The 13,197-nt window shown below is 38.0% G+C and overlaps 2 long non-coding RNA genes across 10 annotated transcripts in view; one reads left to right on the forward strand and one right to left on the reverse strand.

The window, feature by feature from the left end:
* Positions 1-13,197, reverse strand: part of LOC128829605 (uncharacterized) — an 84,159-nt gene that overhangs the window by 42,914 nt on the left and 28,048 nt on the right. For all 4 annotated transcript variants that reach the window (XR_008443356.1, XR_008443357.1, XR_008443358.1 and 1 more), the window contains exon 2: positions 684-728. This is a non-coding gene — a long non-coding RNA (uncharacterized LOC128829605). The remainder of the gene's footprint in view (positions 1-683; positions 729-13,197) is intronic.
* LOC128829620 (uncharacterized) overlaps positions 1-13,197 on the forward strand; it is a 53,295-nt gene that overhangs the window by 16,912 nt on the left and 23,186 nt on the right. For 3 of the 6 annotated variants that reach the window (XR_008443362.1, XR_008443359.1, XR_008443360.1), the window contains one exon: positions 7,857-7,939. The exons of 2 other annotated variants lie outside the window; for them this stretch is intronic. This is a non-coding gene — a long non-coding RNA (uncharacterized LOC128829620). Of the gene's footprint in view, positions 1-7,457; positions 7,561-7,856; positions 7,940-13,197 lie in introns of all 6 variants that reach the window. One more of the 6 variants, XR_008443361.1, reaches the window with a different exon arrangement.

The following is a 13,197-nucleotide window of genomic DNA, read 5'->3' on the forward strand; positions in this document are numbered from 1 at the left end:
GATCATAAAGGCCAGTAAGTGAGAATTCCCATCACTTGAAACAGATTGTTTTTATTTTCTCTGATTTGTTAGAGAAAAGGGTATACCATATAATTATATTCAAGTTTTTGTCTTAACTCTTAGCTATTTTTATTTAATATAAAAAGAGTTGTTATTATGTAATGAGCTGCGTATAAAGTATTTAAAGACATAAATCATTCAGGATTGACTACTTGTGGCTTCAAAAAGTGGCTGATGAAGGACAGAAGTGGGCTTGCATTTCTTGTACAAATATTCTGTTATAAAAGTAAAGTATCAGAGATGTTAATATAGGGTCAGTCCTGCAAAGACCACTGTATATTTTGTTCTGTAGGCAGATCCTTTTATAGGATTGGGATTCCATCCTACTTTCTAAGGTTATTATAGTGTAAAGCCTTGTTCGCATTTCCATTACCAAGCCTTATTTTCAAAGCTTTAAAATTTTGTAATATGAATTTGTCCAGGAATAAGAGAATATTAACATTAAAATAATAATTCAGTGGTCTTTGAGTAACGTGTTAAAAAAAAAAAAAGAGGACTCTGTAAAGATGCTTCCTTTTCACAACAAAATACAGTATGAAAAATCCCAGGTCTGATCACAAATCCTAGCTGGACTATACATAACCAAATATAACTGTAGAAGGATATAATTAGAGTTAACTTACCTTTCAATACTGGAAAACAAACGATGTGCAAATTTCATCCACAAACTGTAAAAAAAAAAGGGGGGGGGAGGGCCGGGGGAAAGAATAAAACATTAAGGTAGTAAAAATAACTTAATCTGTGACCCTTCTAGTTTACATGCTTGGTTCAATTACAAACAGTATATTATTTTAAATGGATTTGATTATAAGTAACAAATTAAATATTCTGGGTAAACTACATACTCTTTTTAATTGATGCAACAAACAGATCTTTCTGTGGAAACTGCAAATAGAACAATGTTCTTTTTCCTGATAAGCTAAAGTGCTTAAACTTGCTTATTTTTAAACCTAGAAATACAGGCCCAGATTCTTCTCTTATGTTTCATCCACTGCACTGTTCAGGAATGTGGTTCTAACTGGTCAACTCAGAATTTTTCTGGTGTAGCCCAGGAGCCCCCAGGTGATGTAAAATGGAGTATTTAATTCCTATGCTAACTACCCCCAACACACACTGACATAGGGATGCAAATGGGTGGGATAGAGCACACCATCATTATGTCAGTTCATAGATTCATAGACTCTAGGACTGGAAGGGACCTCGAGAGGTCATCGAGTCCAGTCCCCTGCCCTCATGGCAGGACCAAATACTGTCTAGAGACCATCCCTGATAGACATTTATCTAACCTACTCTTAAATATCTCCAGAGATGGAGATTCCACAACCTCCCTAGGCAGTTTATTCCAGTGTTTAACCACCCTGACAGTTAGAAACTTTTTCCTAATGTCCAACCAAACCTCCCTTGCTGCAGTTTAAGCCCATTGCTTCTTGTTCTATCCTTAGAGACTAAGATGAACAAGTTTTCTCCCACTTCCTTATGACACCCTTTTAGATACCTGAAAACTGCTATCATGTCCCCTCTCAGTCTTCTCTTTTCCAGACTAAACAAACCCAATTCTTTCAGCCTTCCTTCATAGGTCATGTTCTCTAGACCTTTAATCATTCTTGTTGCTCTTCTCTGGACCCTTTCCAATTTCTCCATATCTTTCTTGAAATGCGGTGCCCAGAACTGGATATAATACTCCAGCTGAGGCCTAACCAGAGCAGAGTAGAGCGGAAGAATGACTTCTCGTGTCTTGCTCACAACACACCTGTTAATGCATCCCAGAATCACGTTTGCTTTTTTTGCAACAGCATCACACCGTTGACTCATATTTAGCTTGTGGTCCACTATAACCCCTAGATCCCTTTCTGCCATACTCCTTCCTAGACAGTCTCTTCCCATTCTGTATGTGTGAAACTGATTGTTCCTTCCTAAGTGGAGCACTTTGCATTTGTCTTTGTTAAACTTCATCCTGTTTACCTCAGACCATTTCTCCAATTTGTCCAGATCATTTTGAATTTAGACCCTATCCTCCAAAGTTGCAATCCCTCCCAGTTTGGTATCATCCGCAAACTTAATAAGCGTACTTTCTATGCCAATATCTAAGTCGTTGATGAAGATATTGAACAGAGCCGATCCCAAAACAGACCCCTGCGGAACCCCATTCGTTACACCTTTCCAGCAGGATTGGGAACCATTAATAACTACTCTCTGAGTACGGTTATCCAGCCAGTTATGCACCCACCTTATAGTAGCCCCATCTAAGTTGTATTTGCCTAGTTTATCGATAAGAATATCATGCGAGACCATATCAAATGCCTTACTAAAGTCTAGGTATACCACATCCACCTCTTCTCCCTTATCCACAAGACTTGTTATCCTATCAAAGAAAGCTGTCAGATTAGTTTGACATGATTTGTTCTTTATAAATCCATGCTGGGTATTCCCTATCATCTTTCCACCTTCCAAGTGTTTGCTGATGATTTCCTTAATTACTTGGTCCATTATCTTCCCTGGCACGGAAGTTAAACTAACTGGTCTGTAGTTTCCTGGGTTGTTTTTATTTCCCTTTTTGTAGATGGGCACTATGTTTGCCCTTTTCCAGTCTTCTGGAATCTCTCCTGTCTCCCATGATTTTCCAAAGATAATAGCTAGAGGCTCAGATACCTCCTCTGTTAGCTCCTTGAGTATTCTAGGATGCATTTCATCAGGCCCTGGTGACTTGCAGGCATCTAACTTTTCTAAGAGATGTTTAACTTGTTCTTTTTTTATTTTCTCTTCTAAATCTACCCCCTTCCCATTAGCATTCACTATGTTAGGCATTCCTTCAGACTTCCCGGTGAAGACCGAAACAAAGAAGTCATTAAGCATCTCTGCCATTTCCAAGTTTCCTGTTACTGTTTCTCCCTCCTACTGAGCAGTGGGCCTACCCTGTCTTTGGTCTTCCTCTTGCTTCTAATGTATTGATAAAAAGTCTTCTTGTTTCCCTTTATTCCCGTAGCTAGTTTGAGTTCATTTTGTGCCTCTGCCTTTCTAATCTTGCCCCTGTATTCCTGTGCTGTTTGCCTATATTCATCCTTTGTAATTTGTCCTAGTTTCCATTTTTATATGACTCCTTTTTATTTTTTAGATCATGCAAGATCTCGTTGTCTTTTGCCACATTTTCTATTTTTCCTACCCAGCGGAATAGCTTGCTTTTGGGCCTTTAATAGTGTCCCTTTGAAAAACTGCCAACTCTCCTCAGTCGTTTTTCCCCTCAGTCTTGATTCCCATGGGACTTTACCTATCAGCTCTCTGAGCTTACCAAAATCCGCCTTCCTGAAATCCATTGTCTCTATTTTGCTGTACTCCCTTCTACCCTTCCTTAGCATTGTGAACTCTGTGATTTCATGATCACTTTCACCCAAGCTACCTTCCACTTTCAAATTCTCAACGAGTTCCTCCCTATTTGTTAAAATCAAATCTAGAACAGCTTCCCCCCTAATAGCTTTTTCAACCTTCTGAAATAAAAAGTTGTCTGCAATGCAGTCCAAGAACTTATTGGATAGTCTGTGCCCTGCTGTGTTATTTTCCCAACATATATATGGATAGTTGAAGTTCCCTATCACCACCAGATATTGGGCTTTGGATGATTTTGTTAGTTGTTTAAAAAAAGCCTCCTCCACCTCCTCCACCTGGCTAGGTGGCCTGTAGTAGACCCCTAGCATGACATCACCCTTGCTTTTTACCCCTTTTAGCCTAACCCAGAGACTTTGAACACTTCCGTCTCCTATGTCCATCTCCACCTCAGTCCAAGTGTGTACATTTTTAATATACAAGGCAACACCTCCTCCCTTTTTCCCCTGTCTATCCTTCCCGAGCAAGCTGTACCCATCCACACCAACATTCCAATCATGTATATTATAAGAACATAAGAACATAAGAAAGGTCGTATCGGGTCAGACCAAAGGTCCATCTAGCCAAGTATCCTGTCTACCGACAGTGGCCAATGCCAGGTGCCCCAGAGGGAGTGAACCTAACAGGCAATGATCAAGTGATCTCTCTCCTGCCATCCATCTCCACCCTCTGACAGACAGAGGCTAGGGACACCATTCCTTACCCGTCCTGGCTAATAGCCATTAATGGACTTAACCACCATGAATTTATCCAGTTCTCTTTTAAACTCTGTTATAGTCCTAGCTTTCACAACCTTCTCAGGTAAGGAGTTCCACAAGTTGACTGTGCGCTGCATGAAGAAGAACTTCCTTTTATTTGTTTTAAACCTGCTGCCTATTAATTTCATTTGATGACCCCTAGTTCTTGTATTATGGGAATAAGTAAATAACTTTTCCTTATCCACTTTCTCCACATCATTCATGATTTTATATACCTCTATCATATCCCCCCTTAGTCTCCTCTTTTCCAAGCTGAAGAGTCCTAGCCTCTTTAATCTCTCCTCATATGGGACCCGTTCCAAACCCTTAATCATTTTAGTTGCCCTTTTCTGAACCTTTTCTAGTGCCAGTATATCTTTTTTGAGATGAGACCACATCTGTACACAGTATTCGAGATGAGGGTGTACCATCGATTTATATAAGGGCAATAATATATTCTCAGTCTTATTCTCTATCCCCTTTTTAATGATTCCTAGCATCCTGTTTGCTTTTTTGACCGCCTCTGCACACTGCGTGGACATCTTCAGAGAACTATCCACGATGACTCCAAGATCTTTTTCCTGACTTGTTGTAGCTAAATTAGCCCCCATCATATTGTATGTATAGTTGGGGTTATTTTTTCCAATGTGCATTACTTTACGTTTATCCACATTAAATTTCATTTGCCATTTTGTTGCCCAATCACTTAGTTTTGTGAGATCTTTTTGAAGTTCTTCACAATCTGCTTTGGACTTAACTATCTTGAGCAGTTTAGTATCATCTGCAAACTTTGCCACCTCACTGTTTACCCCTTTCTCCAGATCATTTATAAATAAGTTGAATAGGATCGGTCTGAGGACTGACCCTTGGGGAACACCACAAGTTACCCCTCTCCATTCTGAGAATTTACCATTAATTCCTACCCTTCGTTCCCTGTCTTTTAACCAGTTCTCAATCCAAGAAAGGACCTTCCCTCTTATCCCATGGCAGCTTAATTTACATAAGACCTTGTCAAAGGCTTTCTGGACATCTAAGTACACTATGTCCACTGGTTTCCCACTAAGTTTCGTTGATGCCAACAACGTCATAGTTGTACTTATTTATTAACACTTCCAGTTCTTCCTGCTTATTACCCATACTTCTCGCATTTGTATATAGGCATCTAAGATCCTGATTTGATCTTGCCTCCCAGTTTTGCCCTGACCCTCCTTTCTCTCTGCCATTATAGCCCACGCTCCCTCCTATTTCTGACCCATCTCCCAGGTCTCCATGTTCTCCACTTACCTGTGGGCTTTGCTCACCTATCCCCGTCGAACCTAGTTTAAAGCCCTCCTCACTAGGTTAGCCAGTCTGTGTTCACAATTGGCTTATTGTTTTATCAAGACCATAGCCAATTGGCGTAAAGTAGAGCAATCCCTAAGCTGTGTTAATATATGCTGAAGGGGCAGAGCTGGTGCAGATGCACCATAAGAACCAAGAAGGGGTAATTGACTGTTTGACAGTCCACTTCCCCAGAGAATCTGGGCAGCAATCCATAAAGATACACAGTCAAAGCTGGTAGTCCTAAAAATTGACCTGACCATTCTCCTTGTGCTATACTGAAGGATTTGACCCAAGGAATACAGGTACTTATGTTTTCCCCATCTAATACTTCATATCATATGAGAAGTGAAACCAAAGCAGACGTGACTTACAGTGATTCTCATTAGACAGAGTTTGTATATGATTTCTTATAAATAGTGCATGTTGTTTTACTTTTCTTGTCGCATTAGAAAGTTGCACACTTGCTCTTTTTTTCTCCTGTTTTTATAAGGCTGTAATTCTTAAGGTTATATAAAGTCTTCAGTGTAAAACCATTGTCCAGGTAGTCCAATATTTAGGGTTTGAATATATCTTTTATAATACATTGCAACTGACAGGATTGTCCTGTTTTAATTTGATATGTAAACCAGGCTGATTGCACATACTTTTGTCTCACTCAGTAAGGACCATTGTGTATGTATGACACACTGGTCTGCCTTCAGGGGTGGGGTAGAGTTCTTCTGTCGACCTGGAGGTGTGTACATTGCGGCTTAGGTCGTCTTAATTAACTTTTCACATCCTTGAGTAATGTAGCTAGGTTGACCTAAGTTTTAGGTGTAGACCAGGCCTCTCAGGGATTGTGCCTCAGGAGGCATAGTTCCTCCCAGATTTCCTTGACTGACATATGGTAGCTCTGACAGCGCCATAGAGTGCCAGCCAGTGCTAGATGGTGGGACTACTGCCTTGCTTCCTTCCCATCCCCCTTTGGGTGATTTGCACTGCAAGGGTTGCTAGTATCTTCAACACCCTTTACCCCAAGCGCAGTGTCTGCTTTTGTGTCTGGCCCTTGTGGAGGAGTTGCAAGGATGGAGAGAGGAGCTTCCTTGCACTTTTGCCCTCCACCCCCTAAACCCATACTGGGGATATACACAATCTGGCCCTTTTAAAACTCCAGGGGGAAAAAATTCCTGAGTTTCATTATACACCTCTACCCTGATATAACGCTGTCCTCGGGAGCCAAAAAATCTTACTGCATTATAGATGAAACCGCGTTATATTGAACTTGCTTTGATCTGCTGGAACGCGCAGCCCTGCCCCCCTGGAGCGCTGCTTTACCACATTATATCAGAATTCGTGTTATATCGGGTTGCATTATATCGGGGTAGAGGTGTATTTAATTTACAAGTGTCCAACAACATTTAATTCAAAGATTCATATTTATTCGTGTATTTTTCTACAATATTTTTTATCTATTGTATATAATAAGAATTCATGAACTCTTGGTGTACGGCTCTGTAACAGGGTCCACGTCCCTGCCCTCTTCCTAGGGCCCGCTTGCTGCCCCCAATCAGGCTCAGAGAGACTTCAGGGTTGTGCAACACCCATGTCTTTATTTACTTAACTTCATCCCACCACCAGTGTCCATCTATGTACAAGTTTTACAGGATTACTCTCCTCCTTTACAGGCAGAGCCAACCTTCTGCTAGGAGACCTCCAGTTCCCTCCCTGGCTGCCCCCCTGCCTTCTGGCTTCCTCCCAGCCTTTATAGCCCTTGGCTTGTCAGGCCAGCAGGTGTTGCCAATCCTCAGGCCAGCATCAGGCCTTTTCCATCAGCCCCAATCTGCTTCCCCTGATTGGAGCTGACTGGGCAGGGGCTAATTAGGTGCTTTAAAAAAAGGAGAGCATATTTTCATAGATTTATACTTTCCAAGGCCAGAAGGGACTATTGTGATCATCTAATCTGATTTTTGTTTAACACAGGCCATAGAACTTCCCCAAAATAATTCATAGAACATGTCTTTTTGAAAAACTTCTAATCTTGATGAAAAAATTGCCTGTGATGGAGAATCTGCCACAACCCTTGGTAAATTGTTTCAATGATTGATTACCCTCACTGTTAAAAAAATTATGCTTTATTTCCAGTCTGAGTTTGTCTAGCTTCAACTTTCAGCCATTGGATCATATTATACCTTTCTCTAATAAACTTGAAGAGCCCATTATCAAATATTTGTTCCCCTTGTAGGCTCTTACAGATTGTAATGAGATCACCCCTTAATCGTCTTTGCTTAAGCTAAATTAATTGAGCTCGAGTCTATTGCTATAAGGCATGTTTTCTAATCTTTTAATCATTCTTGTGCTTCTTCTCTGAACCCGCTCCAGTTTATGAACATCCTTCTTGAATTGTGGACACCAGAACTATACACACTATTCCAGCAATGTTTTCGTCGGTGCCAAATACAGAGGTAAAATAAACTCTCTTTTAATGTTACAGAATACAGAAACCGAACAATACAAGCTTAGGTTTGTCTTGCTGTAAATATATTTAATATTATGCAACAAATAATTCATCATTTCAGACTTACTGATTTCTTACTATTTAGTGCCTTTCCACTGACTAGGATAAACTTGTTTTGGCTCACTGAACACTCCTGTGCACTTCAGCATAGTAAACACAAGTAATGTACAATAATACAAACAGCATAGAATTAGATGCAAATAAGTGCAGTACATTTTCTCTGCTCAGAATAAGATAGCTACAAATATGCTATTTCTCAGATTATTTTGTTTTAAGTCAAACATTGTGATGTTGATCAGCAAATACCTACTGAACTGCAAGTAATTCATTACATTTAGATTAAAAATTACTCAGTTAGTGATATGACCTTGTGAGGTTTACTTTTCCATAGTACAGCTATGGAAGCATCATGACAGAACAATTACCCCTTCACTTTCATTTTGTGGAATACCTAATGTATTCATAAATGTAGATAATTAAAAACTTGCAATTTAGAAGAGTAATTATTATAACACACTCAAGGGATAATAACTAGTTTAACTTACTTTTTCTTAAGCTCTATGTTTATTCCTCCCTCAGGCATCCAGGACAGGCTCTTCCTCCTTTTTTTTTTTTTTTGCCTCAGGAGAAAACATCTATCCAACCACCAAAATATATATACCAAGATCAACATTTAGTTGAAGGACTAAAATGCAATTTAGTATACTCACATACTACTGGCACACATGCATGCTGAGTTTGTGCTTAAAACTCAAAGACTTTATATACTCAAAAATATCCACTCTTGCAATATCTCATTTATTTAAATTAAACGTTTTAATTTCACTTTTAAAAATAAAATATGTCAGCAGTCTGCTAGTCTAATTTGAGATGATCAGGCTCAAAAACCTTTTAGAAAATGTGACTTTGAGTTTTTTGAAATATAAGTGTCTTAGAAACAAATTTTAGGGTTTTTTTTACTACAGTTTTAGCACTCGAAAACAGCCACATAGATTTTCTTAATTTTTTTCCACAGAAAATTAAATTCTAGGCTAATGTCTTGTACAAATTTCAGCCTGAGGGAAATATTCACAACAAAGTTAAAAGAATATTTTAAAAGTAGTGGGGAAGGGAGTATTGAGGTGTGGGAGGTTGTATTGTAGAAAGAATAAAACCATCTTAATTATAATGGCACAAACACAACCCGCTAAAATCATGAAACCTCTGTTCTGAAACAGCATTTAGTGTGATATTAGGTTTTGGAATATAGCTCTCATTCCTGTACTCAAGAATTACTGTCTGTAGTTTATTTGTTAGCATTTTCCTTGCAGTGATTGTTAAGTGCCCTGGCATATTTGCCACTGTCTCTATTTTCTATTTATTTTCTCTATTTCACCTCTGTTCTTTTCTAAAAAAAATTCATCATCTTGTTTTTCTGCTTTCCCCTTTTCTCTGAGCTTTAGCTACCCTCTTCCTTGAAGCCTCTCTTTAGCATACTTGATTACTTGGAGGCTTACATGTCTGCCTCTCCTCCCAGGTTACATGTCTGCCTCTCCTCCCAGGTTGAGATGCATAATTTCTGATTTGGAAGGTGGAAGATCTTTTTCTTTGATGTTGATATCAGTATCTTCTGTGAGAACTACTCTTTTGAAGAGATAGAGCAGACTGTGATACTCTAATGAATTTTATGTTCATTGAATCACTAAGAGGCTGGGGGACATGGATCAGCATTCACATTACACTCCCGGTCAGTACCCCGTGCAAGCTGGGGAAGCTAATGATCCAACCAGCCCACCAAATTTGGTGATGAATCCTGGTCACATGCCACCAGAGGCACATTGCGCATATGCTAAGAAGATTAAGAGACTTCATTCTTCTGCACAGAAGTATAATGCATTGCTTGCCTAACCAGCTTGTAATTCAGAAGCTTTTATAGAATTGTAAAACCTAATGTGAAGAGAATACAAAATCCATGAAAAATGTCATAGTGCTTTAGATGTAACAAAATATGTGATATAGCATTAGTCTTCATTCTAGAAATGATAGTAAAAGAACTTTTTGATCAGATTTTCTGAAGTGGATATTTTATATCTTGTTACCCAACCCCAACGTTCTTTAGATAATTTGAATTATTTGGTGGTAAGCTATCACAGTGACAGGCATCTTAAAAATCTATGAAAAAATTTGCACAAGTAAAGTACAGAACTTTTCTGTTATACATACACATTTTGGATATGAAAAATGTTGCCATTAAGGGTGGCCTTCTCATGTCTAAAGTAACAGAATGTAATATTGACTTCTTAGAAAATTGGAGGTATGGCTGTGAATTTCATTTATGCTGGCTGCAAATTATTAACACTGTAATAATAGCAGGCCAGCATATGGTACCGTACCCATTAAAAAAGCAGTTGCTTTGACATTCTGACTGACTGACTAAGAAAATAGCAGGTTTCAGCATTACTCTTGAGAAATGGGAAGCAGCGGAGCCTTAGAATATCTCTTTAAATCAGTGACTAGTGTGGCAATTTCTTGTAATTTTTGGTTAAAATTAGTCACAGTTGATCCATTCCACCATGGTTAACAATACATATGGAAATTATCTAAAGGGAGAGCAATATAGGGTTGAAAGACTGCATCTTTTGTTAGAACTATATGGACAAAATCCTCAACAAGTGTAAATTGACACAATGCCAGTGAAGTCACCAGCTAAAGATTTGGCCCTATTTTTTTTTCTTATTTATACAGGACAAGATTCTATCACCCATACTGATGCTGAGTAGTGCCTTACTTGATGAGTAGTCCTATTGACATTTCAGTGGAATTACTCACTAAGATACTAGTCAGTATGACTAGGGTAGCAGAATCTCTCCTCTAATTTTTACAGAATAGTAAGCAAGTAGAGAAAAATAATTAAATGAATTAAAGTATGTAAAGAAGCCTTGATTTAAAGGCAGTATAATACCACTGAGTAATGAACATATTTAAAGTATAATTTATGATTTTGACCGATAATAAAAACTCTTTAATCTCAAAAATTAAAAAAGCATTTGCAGATTAAAAATAATGTGCATTTTATATTTACTTAAATCCAGCTGTCTTATCTGACTTCATTTGACAACTTTATTGTGAATGATTATATTTGCAATCAAAATATAACCATTAATAGAGAGTCTGAATGTCTATCTCCTTCATTAATGAAGAGGAAGAGAAGAGGGGGTGGGGAGTATAGCTGGAAAATATTTAACAAACCAGGAATGATTCATCATCAACTGATGGATGAATGTAAACATGGGGGGAAATTTGCAAAAGAAAAAATTAAGTTAAATGAATATTACATAGGTACATTGAGATGACTGTGAGAATACACTGTCCCTAAAAGCTGGAACAACCTATGGGAAATAATCAAGAAACAATAGAGGTTTCTGTTCATAAACAGTTTTGTTTTAGGGCCTGATCCTGAGAAATGCTGAGCAGCCCCAATTCCCATTGGATGATCTTTGATTGCATTACAAACATGGTTGGACAAGACAGTACTACAATATAATTATAAAAGGATACATTTCTAGATAAGGGAAGCTCAGCTGAGAGCAAAGTAATTTGTAAAAACAAATATACACAAGTACTGAAATTCACATAGGTGGCATATAAAGAAATAACACTTTCACAGGTTAAAATGAAGGATGCATAAATCATGAGGGATTTAGGATGTAGGCATGTAATATGCTACTTAATCTGAGATTAGGAAAAAAGTATTACTTACGGATCTGATACTAAGTATGTGAAAATTTAAAAATAATTAAAAGATCTGATATTGACTAACAAAGAGAAAATGGTAACAGCTCTGAAAAAAAAGGAGGGAATTTTGGAGGTTATGATCAAAAGCTTACAATATTTCTGGTGCAAGTGATGAGATACAGAAATGGGTAACCATATTAGGAAATGAGGTAGAAGGAAGATGGGAGAGTTTAAAAAAAAAGTGGAAACCATGTAGGCAGTTACAATAACACTGCAACAAAATATGAAGATTTTTTTTAAGACATGGCTGAAAGGATGGTTGGCGAAAGAAGTGAAATTAGTTAAATAAAAAAAATTATGAGAAATAGAAAAGGACAGAGATTGAAATTATTACATTTAATCTTACCATCATATAAATGCAGATATAAAATAAAGGGGGAAAAAAACAAAAAGCCAAAACCAAGAACAAAATGATGCTGGCTGGGGAAGCCCAGTGATAGAAGAAAAGTTTTTTAAAAAATATATTCAAAATATAGACATATTTTTAAAAAGGAACTGCTAGAAAACAGAAAGAAGCAAATAAGAGTTCCACAAATAACCCAGAATTTTAGTTTTTCTTTTGTTTGCAGTAGGGTATACTGATTAAAAGAAAATCTGAGCTTTTTGTCCAGAAAATGGGGAATTTATTAGAGAATATAGCTGGAGAGGCCATAAACAAAAGGGTAATCAGAGAAAAATATAGAAAAGCATCTGAAAAATTAAGGTCCAGATTCCCTGATCCTGTTCTAACCATTTTGCACCATGCATGCACCACAAAGTGGCCACAATCTGACTAACTAGCCAGTTGAGAATTCTGCTACAGAGCAGTTGCCCCCACAGCCCTGGCATAAGGGGTATGTTCAGGACATGACACAGTGTTCCTGCACTCCAGCAGTTTTCAGCTGCATATGATTCCTTAGGGACCATAGCCAACTGGCATAAATTAAAGCAGCCCATAGGCCGCACATGGCATATTTGACCATGGTCTGATATTAAAGTGCTAGTGGCAAAACATCAATATAAAAAATGACCTCATCCTGCATACTACTACTATAGTTTTTCCATAAATTTTAAAACAGGGACAAGCAATAATATGTTCCTGTGTTACTAATAAAACCTGTGTAACTATTTTACAGTGTTCCAATGGGTGGTGAGATTGCTACCACGTTCCAGGTAATAGATTGGCCTAGCAAGGTCACTGGTTGTCTTCATCAGCCCTTTTCTTTCCCCAGGTTATAGAAAGTGCTGTTTAGGATATGTGGTAAGAGGGGATCTATTATAATTACATTAACAGCCTAATATAAAATCTGAGATTAACTGATTAAACTTGAAGATACCAAAATCAGATGGGTGACAAACATGCAGGAGGAAAGGAAATGTAAAATGACCTAAGGTTTTGGAGTGTATGCAATGGGATGAGGATCACTTTAAAAAATGTAGTCACGCATTTAG

This window comes from Malaclemys terrapin, chromosome 1 (genome assembly GCF_027887155.1).
Source record: "Malaclemys terrapin pileata isolate rMalTer1 chromosome 1, rMalTer1.hap1, whole genome shotgun sequence".
In the NCBI taxonomy this organism is placed as follows: domain Eukaryota; kingdom Metazoa; phylum Chordata; order Testudines; family Emydidae; genus Malaclemys; species Malaclemys terrapin.